Raw genomic sequence first — 13570 nt, 5'->3', positions numbered from 1 at the left:
ACATATTAAAGTCATAGATTCAACCGTTCAAAAGGTATGTCCAATGTTGATTTTTCCCCCTTAAATTAAATCAAACTCTATAATCAAAGAAGACTTCAATTATATATTTAAAAAGATGTTTGTCAATGCATACGAAATATAAACGTCCTAGCAACAACCGATCAAAAGTTATATTGTATGGTCAAGGTGAAAATGTTTATAAGTTTGCAAAAGAAATTAGATTTCCCAAATCAAGAGTTGAAATATGAAGGTATTCCAAGAAATTTCTAATTACTAAAAATACACATAAAAACTTTGAAAAGCCCTCCTTTTAATAAAATTATAATACCGATCGACGCTACTCTTCTGAATTAGCTTGTGAAAGAATTAGGTTTATTCAAAAACGAAACTAAAGTGCTAGGAAAATAAATAAATTCGTCCTATTCATTATTTTAATTGACATCTGCTAAACATTTCAATCAAAATATCGTCCATGCTATTGGTCATAGAATTAAACTTACCGACTGATAACTAAACATTCAATATTTTGTTAAGATTTTATTTCAACAGAAATCAAACATCAGATCCAGTAAACAAATAATCATTTCTTTACATGAGACCAGAAAATTGTATGTATATTTTATCATAAAAACTTTTTCATACAAAATAAAAAAAATTTTGCAACACAGGGAGCATTTTGACACATTTATTATGCATGAAAATTGAAATGGATCGAACTCAATAATTGACCGTATATTGAATTCGATCAAATCCGAGCCCAAGCATTGATCAGAGCATACTGAGTTATCTCGCTCGCCAGCCAATTAGCTAGGTATTTTCTAGATGTACAGTATTTATCGACATCAATAATTCAAGAATTCGAACTTGTTTAATTGAATTTCGAAGCACTACACCAAATTGAAAAAAAATTATTTGTTATTTTGCTTACAAATGATTTGAAACTAGGTCAGGCTTATAGATTAAGATCAACAATATGGTATACAAAGAAATGAAATGAAATAAATTATAAATTTCCGTACAAGGGAATATTTATACGATTACAATATAGTGATGTATTTTTATAGAATTTTATTTCCAAATTTTATCTTCAATCAACTAAAATATGATAATATGATATATGAGAAAACAAATTTATTTGCGTTTTAAATATGTACATGTACATTGAAAATTTAATGAATATTATTTTCATCAGACTAAATTTGATTCGTTTTCTGAGAACAAAAAAAGCTCTGTTGACGCCAGATTGCACCACTTTCCTATATCGAGGTGAGAGGTTTATTGACAAAGTGTCATATTGGAACACTGTTTTATCGTTCATTGTATCTTTCAACCGAGAAAATGCACTTATTATTTTTAGCTTCAAATGTTCTGAGAGAAATGATGGATTTTAGATGAGCAGGCGAAATGCAAATAAACTGCCAAAATGGGGCATATTCGTACAAAATCATGGCATTTGGAAAAAAAAACTGTATAATTATTAAAGATCCAATAAAAAGCCAGCTTAAAAGGATACCTGTATGAAAATGATTTGAAATTAAAACGATGTCCAAGCTACAATTGGTTACGCATTCTTAGAACATTATGTGTAATGCACATCTATTTAAAAAGTAATGGCAACACCTCTCAAAAACACAGAACTATCGAGTAAGCACCGAAAATAAGACAACAGTTTGCCGAGGTCTTACGGCACAATCTCGATATTTTCTCGTAATGCCCAACGGATCTCTTGGTTAATTAGTTGTAGATTTTGGCGCGAGTTCCAGGTCTTGATGATGACGTCAAACTACATCTTGTAGTGATTCCTTTTCACCAGAAGTGTCACTTTGCATTTTTTCTGACAAACCTGGATCCGTCGATATTCTACAAAATGCGTTACTATTATCTATTAACCAGGGTTATTAATTTAACACCACTAGAAACCCTACGCAGTCCTTTTGCTCTTAAGCTCTCAGTTGGGAGGTTTTCTTGGATGTGACACGACTGCACAATGCACACGGAGAGCTGTTGGATCGAAATATTTGCGTTTCCGGCAAATAACGGATTTTATGATAGGTTTAATTGATGTATTTATTGCAGCACAAAAGAAATGCACCTACGGAATTTGAACTTCTGTCGTTCGCCATTATCTAACAGATGTGTTTTCGCGAGAACAATTAGCATTACATCTCTATTGTCTACATGCCGAAACAGCTATGCACTAGGCTTCAAGGCTACGTTTGTAATAATTATTGTTCCTTGAGTTATGTGTTTTCATATTACATGTACTAACGTACCGCCGAAAAGCACAGAATTCTTGTAGTAAAAATGACTATATGTGTTGTTGAGTGGTTTTATTTTAAAATTAAAGTAAGTACACGACTCTGATAGTTTTGTACTTATTTTGATTTCAAAATGAAAATCATTAAGCTAAACACGTGCTTAGAATTTTAAGGAGGCTGGGGGGTCAACAAATTAGCTGCAAATTAAAATTTTAAATTTTTTTAACTATTTAAGCTGTCAACTATCATTTGGCAATCATTCATTTTAGTTTTAAAATTTGATCATTTTTGTATATCTTTATATGAAAAATAAAAGGAAAATGTTCTTTAAATACCTATTGAACAGAATCGCAGAGAAAAATAAAATGCATGGTTTCCTATGATCAGGTGGTCAATGTGGATGTGATGGGCTTAATTCATTACTATTCTATTGAACAGAGACGTATAACGGACGAGCAAATCAATTGTTATCCCAAAAATAGTAAGCACATTGTGGTGCATCAATAATATGTGTCGCAAGTTTCAAATTCGCACTGTTTAGGAGTCTAAGGTTATATGATCCGCATGGAAATTTAGAACTTGATCTTTCTATACATAACATGGACAGACTCGCGATGTTAGAGGACTTGATAATCATTTTACATCTGGCAAGATCTCTTCCCAGTATCATGAAACAGGCATAGTCTAAATGATAGATTGGTTTTCCAGAAAGTCTTATTTGTCATCTCTTTCAAGATTATTTCTTTGTAATAAATATAGGTTATCGGAGATTACAGAGCTTTGACTTCAATTGATCTGATATGGCTTGCAGTTACTTGGGAATGGACTATCAAAAAACTTCAAACAAGTTGCTATCAAGAAAATGTAATTCAAATCCAGCATCTGAAGCAAGTTTGAGAGTGTTCATCCCCTGGTGCATCATTCATGCCAGTTTGGTTAAGATAGACATTGATTTCTTAGTGAGATACACTGTACCTACACTCACACCTTTAACCTGGTCCATTATCTGGAAAATGTCTGTCGAATCCAGCATCCGAAGCAAATCCATTTGTGTGCATCCTTAGATGTATCATCCCTGCACGTTTGCTCAACATAGCTAAAGGCTTATACCTACTATATAATGAACCTGCTCAAAAATTTAATCCGTTCATTTATCTGGAAAATGAAAGTCAGATTCAGCATCCGAAGCTATCCTGGTACTGTGCATTCTTAGATGTGTCATACAAGCAAATATGCAAAAAATAGGGTTTAAAGTTACTTAGAAATAAGACATACACTAAAAATTAATCTGTTCACTTATCCTGAAAATGTAGGTCAGATCCAGCATTAGAAGCATCCAAAAAAACCATGGTAATGTGCATTCTTAGAAGTATCATCCATGCAAGTTTGTTCAACATAAGGTTCACAGTTACTAAGAAATGAGACCTGCACCAAAAATATTAAACTGTTCACTTAAGCTCATCTGAAAGATGTAGGTCAGATCCAGTATCAGATGCAAGCTTGGTAAAGTGCATCCTAAGATGTATCATCCACACAAGTTTGGTCATCATATGGCTCATAGTTATTTGGAAATGAAACCTGCACAAACAACATTTATCTTTCACTCATCCTGAAAATATATGTCAGATTCAAAATCCGAAGCAAACAAAGTAACTTAGAAATGGGATATGCACCACAAACGTTACCCCACCAAATGTTAAACCTGCTCCAAAAACATTAACCTGGTCACTCCTGTGCTGAATTGCAGCATATTAAACCTTATCTGGTACTATGAAACAGACTAGAAGGCAATCTTCCATAGATGTCCGATCAATCTAGGGCATAGAAGTACTTAAAAAAGAAAATAACACAAGAAACCTTAACCTGGGACGCCGACGCATAAGCTCATATCACACAAGATCCCCAACATTGTTGAAGTGAGCTAATAATTCCATAGAATAAAAAAATGTTACTTTTTCGGCCATTAACCAGGGTAAAAAGTACCTTGTTGCTTTTAAATTAGGAGATTTAAGTACAATAACCATTACATGTAAGTTCTTAGTTGTTCAGCTCTTTAACAGCAGTTTGCTCTGACAAAGGACAAGAAAGTTGCACCAATAAAGAAGAAACTAATTTTCCCATATTTTTCCCAAACATTAGCTGATTTTTTCGTCCTTTTCCTCAGCCAATGATACACAGTTGATTGCAAGACCATTTCCCCCTAAAATTATTTTTAAAAAATATGCAATTTAAGCAGGAGGTGCCCCCATGTGACAGCTCATGGTGATGATTAAAGTTTCCCAATTGCATATCAGACTGCAAGGTCAAGAGATAAAAACTTAAGAGTGTCCATAAAAAAATCTACTTTCCCGAGAAAAGTCTACGAAACAAGAAAACTCTATCACTCAACATTCAAGAGCTACATGTATGGCAAAGGTTAAAGATTTGAGAAGTTCTTGTCACAAGAAATACACTTTAAAAAACCCAACTATTCTAAAGGTTTCGCAAAGGTCAAATTTTTTTTTCATAAGAAGAATAAAGTCAAGGCTCAAATTAAAAGGGTAAAACTTGATGGTTCTCAATGGATTTTGTCCACAAGGAATACATGTACATCTTGTCAAAAGGAATACACTTTACATGAACTGTTCTGTGGCCCAGGTTTAAAGTTTTACAAAGGTTGGTCAACCTCCAAGGCCAAAAGTCAGAATTTATGGTGCTCAAGAGAGGGCTTTTTCACAAGAAATACACAAGTGAAAAATTAAGCCTTACCATCCATCTGTTTATTTGCATATTTATCCGAAAAAACCATTTTAACCTTGTTTATAACATGAAATATATTAATATTAAAATAACGAATAGTATTCAAGCTTAAAAGTCCATATGCATACAGCAATACAAAATAGGAGCGGAGGAACATGGACCTCCAAATTACCAATGCCGATCGGTCACACCCGCCATGTGCTCCTTGTTATGATCTGGAAAGATCGTGAAAATCAGTCGTCAATTCAGTGTGTAAATAATTGACTAATAATAAAATTGAAAAACGTCAGTCATCATTTGAAAAATGAAAAAAAAGTGAAAAATTGTATTTGCTGACAAGGTCATTGTATCGACCATAGAACTTACAAAATAACTTTTAACGAAACTATTGATGTTCTTGTTTCATCAGCTTGTTTGTAAATAATTTACCTCGTTTTAGAAATTTCACACACGTAGAGCATCCTCTTGCGTATCCAAGCAACTGAGAGATGTAAACCCGTTTGCAGGTGATGAAGGTATATTGTTGCTTAAGTAAGCGAAATTGACGATTGAAATGTTAAAGTCATCATTTTTATCATAGAGCTTGGTTGTTAGATTACCATAAACGTCTTTTTCAAGTAAAATATCCAAATATGAAACAGATGTGTCAGATTTTGTGACATCTTTTATCACAAGCTCACCGTGATATATCGTTTCTACATAAGAATGGAAATAACCATTGTTAATTGTCAATACGTCGTCGATATATCTAAATGTCGAGTTGAAGGCCACTGCGAGAGTTTTCTTCCTTTCACATGTAACACTTTGGACAAAATCTAACGTAGCGCAATTGGTACCCATGGGAATTCAAAATGATTGTTGGAAGACTCCAAAAACCACATAGATATTGTCAAATAGAAACTCAAACATCTTTTTGTTGTAAACTTTAGAGTACTTGTGTGTATATTCAGAAAGTTTTTTAACAAAATAATTTTGCAGATGACCAATGACAAGGTAAGTACATCTGCGAATTCTATTTTTATTGAAAAAGCAGCTGTCAATGACATCAAAAACCCCGGACTTTACTTTATCTTGAGGAATGGCTGTGTAGTTTGGTGTTGGTTAAAGATGGCTATGACATGTGTATGAGTTATCTAACACAGCCTCCCTCTTACGTTTTCCCATTACTCTAATGCTAAATGTAGTACGGACCGTACTTTACTATATATATATGTGACCCTTTATTATAACAATACTATAGTATCATTAACAAATCAATATTTATCATTAAATTGGAACATAAGCTTACTAAAATGCAATTTTTAAGGCAAAATATACTATGAAAATTTGAAGTCATTGAAGGCCGCAAAAAAGCCTAACAGAGAATGGTCTTTCAAAAAGGTTTAAGTTTTTAAGTTGATGATTTTCATTTTGTAAAATCTTGCGATTTCAAATTTTCCAAAAGTTCCACATCTGATTTACACCTCTTCTCGAATATTGCTGCACAGTACTTTTGAAGTTTCTCATTCACACCTGAATAATACTACCCCCTTATTCGCTAAATGGACTGAAATTATAAAATAAAGTTATTTTTCATCCTAGAAAATTAAAAACAAGTCAAACACATTTTAATCAAGTTCCTCCCTAAGGACTTGTAGTAGAAAGAGGTGGACATGCCCCCCTACACGACAACATGCACGAAAAACTTATCAACTATATTGGAATCAATTTTTAATACTTAAACCAATGTTTACCCGATGTGGTGTTCGGTGTTAGCTTCCTAAAAAATAAAATATTCTTTGTTTTTAAATCGATGCCCTTTCCTGGGTTTGACCTCCATATGAGTTTGATATATATGTACATGTATTACCGGTATATGGCAAAAAAGTAAGTCGTTATTAAAACAAACAAAAAAAATATCGAGTGTTGTAGAACAAATGAAATTGAAAGCCATTTCAATCTAAAAATTAGCCATGTTTGTGTAATCACAATTGTGTTAGGTACATGTATATTTATCGTGCTTTACACAAGTCTAGACCATCGGAAATGGTGGTATGACAGGGGGCCCAAATACATCAATTAACCCAGAAATACATTTTTAAAAATCTATCAAGATTTTTTTAAAGAGCAAAAAGGCTTTAATTAACTATTGAATAATTAAGAAGCATTCTCATTTTTTTCCAGCTTAATGTCTGATCAATTCGATTTCTCCTCTTAGAGGGTAGGGACACAGTAGGTATCCCAATTGTTAAATGTGTTATATAATTTAGAAAAGAAGACTTTAAAAGCATTTTCTTCCAAAACAGCAAGATTGCCATTTTTAAATCGATGTTCAAACATCCTGATAGAGGAACGTCTACCCCTGCATGTTGTTCAATATTAGTACCTTGGCCTCGCTCCACTAAAAGAAATGTAGCCCTCGGGGTGATGTAAAGTTGTTGGGGGTTTTTTTGTTTGTTTTTTTAAAGATGTGCTTGTGAAACAAAAATGCCCCGTTTGACAGCTTTTGGCAAAGGTGGTAGTTTCTTAAATGCAAGTCAAACTCCAAGGTCAAGAGATAAGAAATATTACTCAGAGATCTTAAGTATTGTTCCCATTACGGTGGTTTGGCCCACTTTGTTAAACTTGAAATGAACGTAAACTTAAGAACAGTCTGTACATGGACCTTAATATTCCACATAATATGTGGAATATTAAGGTCCATGTAATATTCCACATAATATGTGGAATATTAAGGTCCATGTACAGACTGTTCTTAATTTATGTATTTCTTGTGACAACAGGTATAGTCACTGAGACAAGTCTTTCTTTGGACAATGTACTGTTCTTCAGCCATTTTGTCAGTGTCAATTTTATGTGGTCTACCCTTTATTTGAGTGAAGCATAATTTATTGTAATTTTTAAGTTGGTGCAAGTTCTTAATATTTTTAATGCAACTTTTCAAGAAGTAATTAAAGAGAAAGAGTAATGTATTTTCTGAATGAATTATATGAAGAAATACCTCTACATAATTCTTTTTTCTGAAGAGCATGCCTTCAGGACATAGGAGAGTCCCTATATGCTAGTAATTTCTGGTCCCGGTCCCAATGTGTTTTGTTATTTCAAGGCCTATATGAAACAAACATGGTTTCTATTCATCACCAATGTTTTCAGGTAAGTGGCCTAGGCCTGAAACTATTCAGTAAGGTCATCAACATTCAAAACTTTCTACGACACACACAGCAAAGGACAATATGTGACTCAGAAGATACTAGTATAACTATTATAATCATAATCATGCATTTGTAAAGCAATTCGGTTCTGAAAAAAAACAAAATTAGATGTTTTATTATTTGTGAATAAGTTATCGTCAAAGATTTTACATTTCTTAAGTACATAAGTAAGGAAATAAGGGAATGCCTACCGGTAGAACCCCTTATATATTGAATATCAACACAGGAAAAACTATGCAGACGTTGTATCGGAAAGGGTACATATATATTGCCAGTATCATTTATTATATAATTTGCAATGTTTATTGTGATATAGTTTTTATTATAGCTACTTCAACCAATGGCATTTGGATGCAATATTTTCCCCTTAAAACGCCAATGCATTACATCGTATTGTACTTCCATTTTCATAATACCAGACAATTTCATTCTAGCTGGAATTTGGATGCAATTTTCCCCCTTAAATATACCAATGCATTACATCGTATTGTACTACCATTTTTATACTACCAGACAATCAAGTTTCAGTCTTACACTGGTCGATTAAAACCCTGTTGTTTTTATAAAATTGCTCCAGTAAAAAGTTTTCCAAACCCTGTTTCATCTGTAAATGGAATTTTATAGAATTTTCATTGGTGTCATGCATTATGTCATATTTCACAGCAACTTTCAGACTAATCTTTTGCCAAATGATATACGGAACAACTTGCCAAATTATATATGGCACAACTTTTATTTATCTGACTTATAAATCATCCTTCATATCATGAAAGATTAGGCAAAAATAATATCAAAACAACCTATCCTTTTTTTTAATCTCTTGTGATTATTAGACATTCTATTTAAATCAACAAAGAAATACTGGACCTTTAATGCTTCATATAATCTGAATAAATTTTGTCCTGAATGCAATGTCCTAGTATCTCCTTCTGCTTGATAAATAAATAAAACATATCTTTAAAAACTGTTTGGGAAAAATAAAATACCACAGAATAGAAATGCCTAACATTCACAAAGAGATGAATCTTTATAAAGGATAAAATGTATATTCGACTCTAAAATTGATCACAAAAAATAAAATAAATAGGTTTACATGTATGTGCACATAGTGTAATGGAAATATAGTAAATATATGGTAAATATCGTGTCGGATCAAGACACCAAAGTAAGATAGAAGGTGCACAATGGAATTATGTAATAAAGATTCTTTGAAAGTTTCATTGAATTTCATTAAGTGATATAAGAGGAATTGCGGATACGTGATAGGTAAATGTACCCAAAGCGTATCAGACGGACGTACGTACAGACAGACGGGACCGCAAACGGACATCCCGATTACTATATACATGTACCCTTTTTCAACCGGGGGTATAATAATAAAACGGTGACAGAAACTTTAATCAGCATTGTTGTTATCGCTCAACATTTGAGTTACAGGATGTGACTGTTTTGGTACCACATCATTATTATACTAACTTATTTTCCCCATAGTGAGAACGAGGATTTATAATTAACCCCTTGATGTTGTTACCACAATAAAAATTATTGATTTAAATCGGTTAATATAAATTTCTTCTGTTCTCCTCATATTCATCTGCACTTTTCTAGAGCATGATAGATACTATCGTAATGCACTGAATGATCTTAAGTTTTTCGGTTATTGCGTAGAAAGTGCTTTCTATTACAGATCCAAGAGGTAAAGCAATGGGAAATCTTTTAAGTTATTAACCTTTAATTTACCATAAAATTCCTTTAAGTATATAAAAATAGAAAAAGGGCGTACAAAAGGCCTACAGCTTTGAATGTATGAAAATCAAAAGTTTGATAATCAAGTATTTTACCAGCGTTAAGGAAAGGAAAAATATATTGAAAAATAGAACTATTCAGTGGAAATATTCTGAAGATTGTTTTTTTTTATGTTTTATTATATTTCCTATAATTGTCTTTCTGTCAATCATATAATTTGCCAAATTTTGACATTTAACAGGGCTGTTAATATCCTTGCAGCATTAACTTCTTTATCAATAGCTTGCTTTGTTTGAAAAACTGTGTGTACAGATGTACCAATATCAATTTTTCTTGTTAATATGTAATCAAACCAGAAGTCTCTGTCGAGACTGTAGCTCTACTGGTTTGTACTTATAACAAAGGATAAGAAAAGAAGCCATTGCAATCAGACCAAAACTGTAGAAGGAGTGATGTTTTAAAGGAATTTCACGGACATTTCTATTTTTAGTACTAATGGCAACACCATTCATCAAAATCAAAAACCGATGCACTATTTAATGTATCTTAGTGTAGTCTACTTGTGTGCCAAGTTAAATTGAAATCAGACCAAAACTGTAGAAGGAGTAGTGTTTTAAAGGAATTTCACAGAAAATTCTATTTTCAGTAACCACGGCAACACCATTCATCGAAATCAAAAACCGATGCACAGAATTATGTGTCTTAGTGTAGTCTACTTGTGTGCCAAGTTACATTGAAATCGGACCAAAACTGTAGGAGGAGTAGCATTTTGAAAAATTGTTTACAGACAGACAGACAGACAGAAAGACGGACGGACGACAGACACCTTACTATTGCATAAGCTCTTCTGGTCTCTGACTAGTAGAGCTAAAAACCAATGCACAGAATTATGTATCTTAGTATAGTCTACTTGTGTGCCAAATTATATTGTAATCGGACCAAAACTGTAGGAGGAGTAGCATTTTAAAAGAATTTCTCAGAAATTTCTATTTTTAGTAACCATGGCAACACCGTTCATCGAAAGCGAAAACCAATGCACAGAATTATGTATCTTAGTGTAGTCTACTTGTGTGCCAAGTTATATTGAAATTAGACCAAAACTGTAGGAGAAGTAGCATTTAGAAAGAATTTAACAGAAATTTTTATTTTTAGTAACCACGGCAACACCGTTAATCGAAATCAAAAACCCATGCACAGAATTATGTATCTTAGTGTAGTCTACTTGTGTGCCAAGTAATATTGAAATTGGACCAAAACTGTGGGAGGAGTAGCATTTCGAAAGAATTTCACAGAAATTTCTATATTTAGTAACCACGGCAACACCATTCTTCGAAATCATAAACCGATGCACAAAATTATGTATCTTGGTGTAGTCTACTTTTGTGCCAGGTTATATTGAAATCGGACCAAAACTGTAGGAGGAGTAGCATTTTGAAAAATTGTTTACAGACAGACAGACAGACAGACGGACGGACGGACGACGGACGCATTACCATCGCATAAGCTCTTCTGGTCTCTGACCAGTAGAGCTAAAAATAAACCTTTTAGCTAAATTATACGTAAGGGCAATTAACCGATAAGCTTGAAAATAAAGCTTTATGAAAAAAAAAAACGCCTGTCAGTCATAATTAAATATAATGATAAATTCTACTCGCTGACAAGGTCATTGTACCGACCATAGAACTTACGAAATGATGACTGTTGATATTCTTGTTTCAGCAATTTGTTTGTAAATAATTTACCTCGCTTTAGAAATTGTTCATACGTAGCTTATGCTCTTGAGTTTTCAACCAAGAAATGCATGTATAAACCCCGTGTGTAGGTAATGAAGGTACATGTATATTGCTTCATAAGTAAGGGAAGTAGACGACTGAAAAGTTTAAACTCTTCACGTTTATCATAAAGCTTGGTTGTTAGATAACCATTGATGTCTTTTTCAAGTAAAATGTTTAAATAGATATGTCAGATTCGATGGTAACTTTTATCTCAAGCTCACCAGAATTTTTCGTATCGACATAAGAATGGAAATTACCAATGTTAATTGACAATACGTCGTCGATATATCTTAATATCGAGATGAAGGCCACAGCAAGTGTTTTCTTTTTTTCACGCATAAGATTTTGGACAAATTCTGCTTCATAAGAATAAAAAAATAGGTCTGCTACAGGTACTAACGGGGCCCAGTTGGTGCCCAAGGGAATTCCAGTAAACAAAAAGCCTGGACTTTATTTATCGTGGGAAATGGTTGTGTTAAAGTGAAATATTTCCACTTTGGCTCATGGTTATCCAACACTTGGAACACAGTTTGCATTTCACCATTACACTGCTGCAATTAATATATCCTCAAAAATTAAATTCATATAAAATATTTCCAGCATTAATTCGAATTATTTTTATCTGTTCAAGATTTTTTTTTTGGAGGGGGGGGGGGGGTCAAAGTTTGAATAATATCTTCTTCTAGTGTCACTATTCCCTGTTTCCAGGTCCAATTATAACTGGTTTTGTGCATCCTCTTGTTTCAATGCGATTTCGTCTATATCGGTGGGAAACATGTTTACCCTTGCAAAGCAAAGCATAAACTGATTTTGAAGTGTAGCATATCTATAAATATATCAAAATACTAATATCGTACATGTATATACTAGCATCCCCAGAAATCCACTAGTTACTGTCCATTCTTTCGAAGAAGACTTTTTGTTATTTGCATCTGGAAACGCAATCGGTTATTCATCAAATTGCTGTGCACCACAAGCTTACCTGTAACTGTCCATTCTGTTGACAATAAACTTTTCATTGCTTGTGTGCTCCCTGTTTTGTACTTTTTTTTTTAAATTTTCAGAATAAATGAATTCATGTTTTAAGTAGAAGAAAGGCCGCAAACTGTCCACTCTGTCGGAGAAAGAGCTAATCTTTGGCCTACAGTCCTTGATTAGTCCCTTCTTTCACAAAATGGACAGTTTACAGTATACAGTACCTGTATTTATCAAAATCAATTATTTCATTTTCAACTATACAGAAAAACAAGAATAAAATATCAATTACTTTATCTCAAATTATGTATCAAACACTTATGATCAATGTTAAAAAATTATTTATTCCAGTATATAATTAAAGATTTTACACAGTTTTTTGTTGTTATCTTATTCCTTTGACTAATAACTATACATGTACTTCAAGGATTTTTCAGTTGTATCCCGTTCATGACAAGGAGCCCAAGGTGGGTGTGACCGGTCGGCAGGGATTGCTCACTCCTCCATGGCACCTGATCCCACCTTGATGTTTTAGAGGTCTGTGTTGCCTTTGCTGTAAGTTTTGTATTTTTAATGGACTTTTAAGCTTGAATACTGTGCATTCAAGCATTTTCCAGAAAGTTATTAAAATGGACTGTTTTAAATAATGCTTAATAAAGCGTCCATGGAAAAGTGTTCATGATGTCTAATGTCTCTTCAAGTCGATCGCTATAATGTTGGTAACCCCGAGCTAGTTTCTCTCACTTGTATCCATTACTCTTTGATAATACAATATACCAGCAGATAATCAGCTATCTTGCCTGATCGAGACGCACTCAAACAAATATATTTATTAAATTTAGCTATACAAATTGTATTTTCTCCAAATTGCGTTGCTTATAAATGT

Source organism: Saccostrea cucullata, unplaced genomic scaffold, assembly GCF_032062105.1.
Source record: "Saccostrea cucullata isolate Sc308-1 unplaced genomic scaffold, CSIRO_AGI_Scuc_v1 ctg580, whole genome shotgun sequence".
NCBI classification, from domain to species: domain Eukaryota; kingdom Metazoa; phylum Mollusca; class Bivalvia; order Ostreida; family Ostreidae; genus Saccostrea; species Saccostrea cuccullata.
This window is presented reverse-complemented; position numbering follows the sequence as displayed.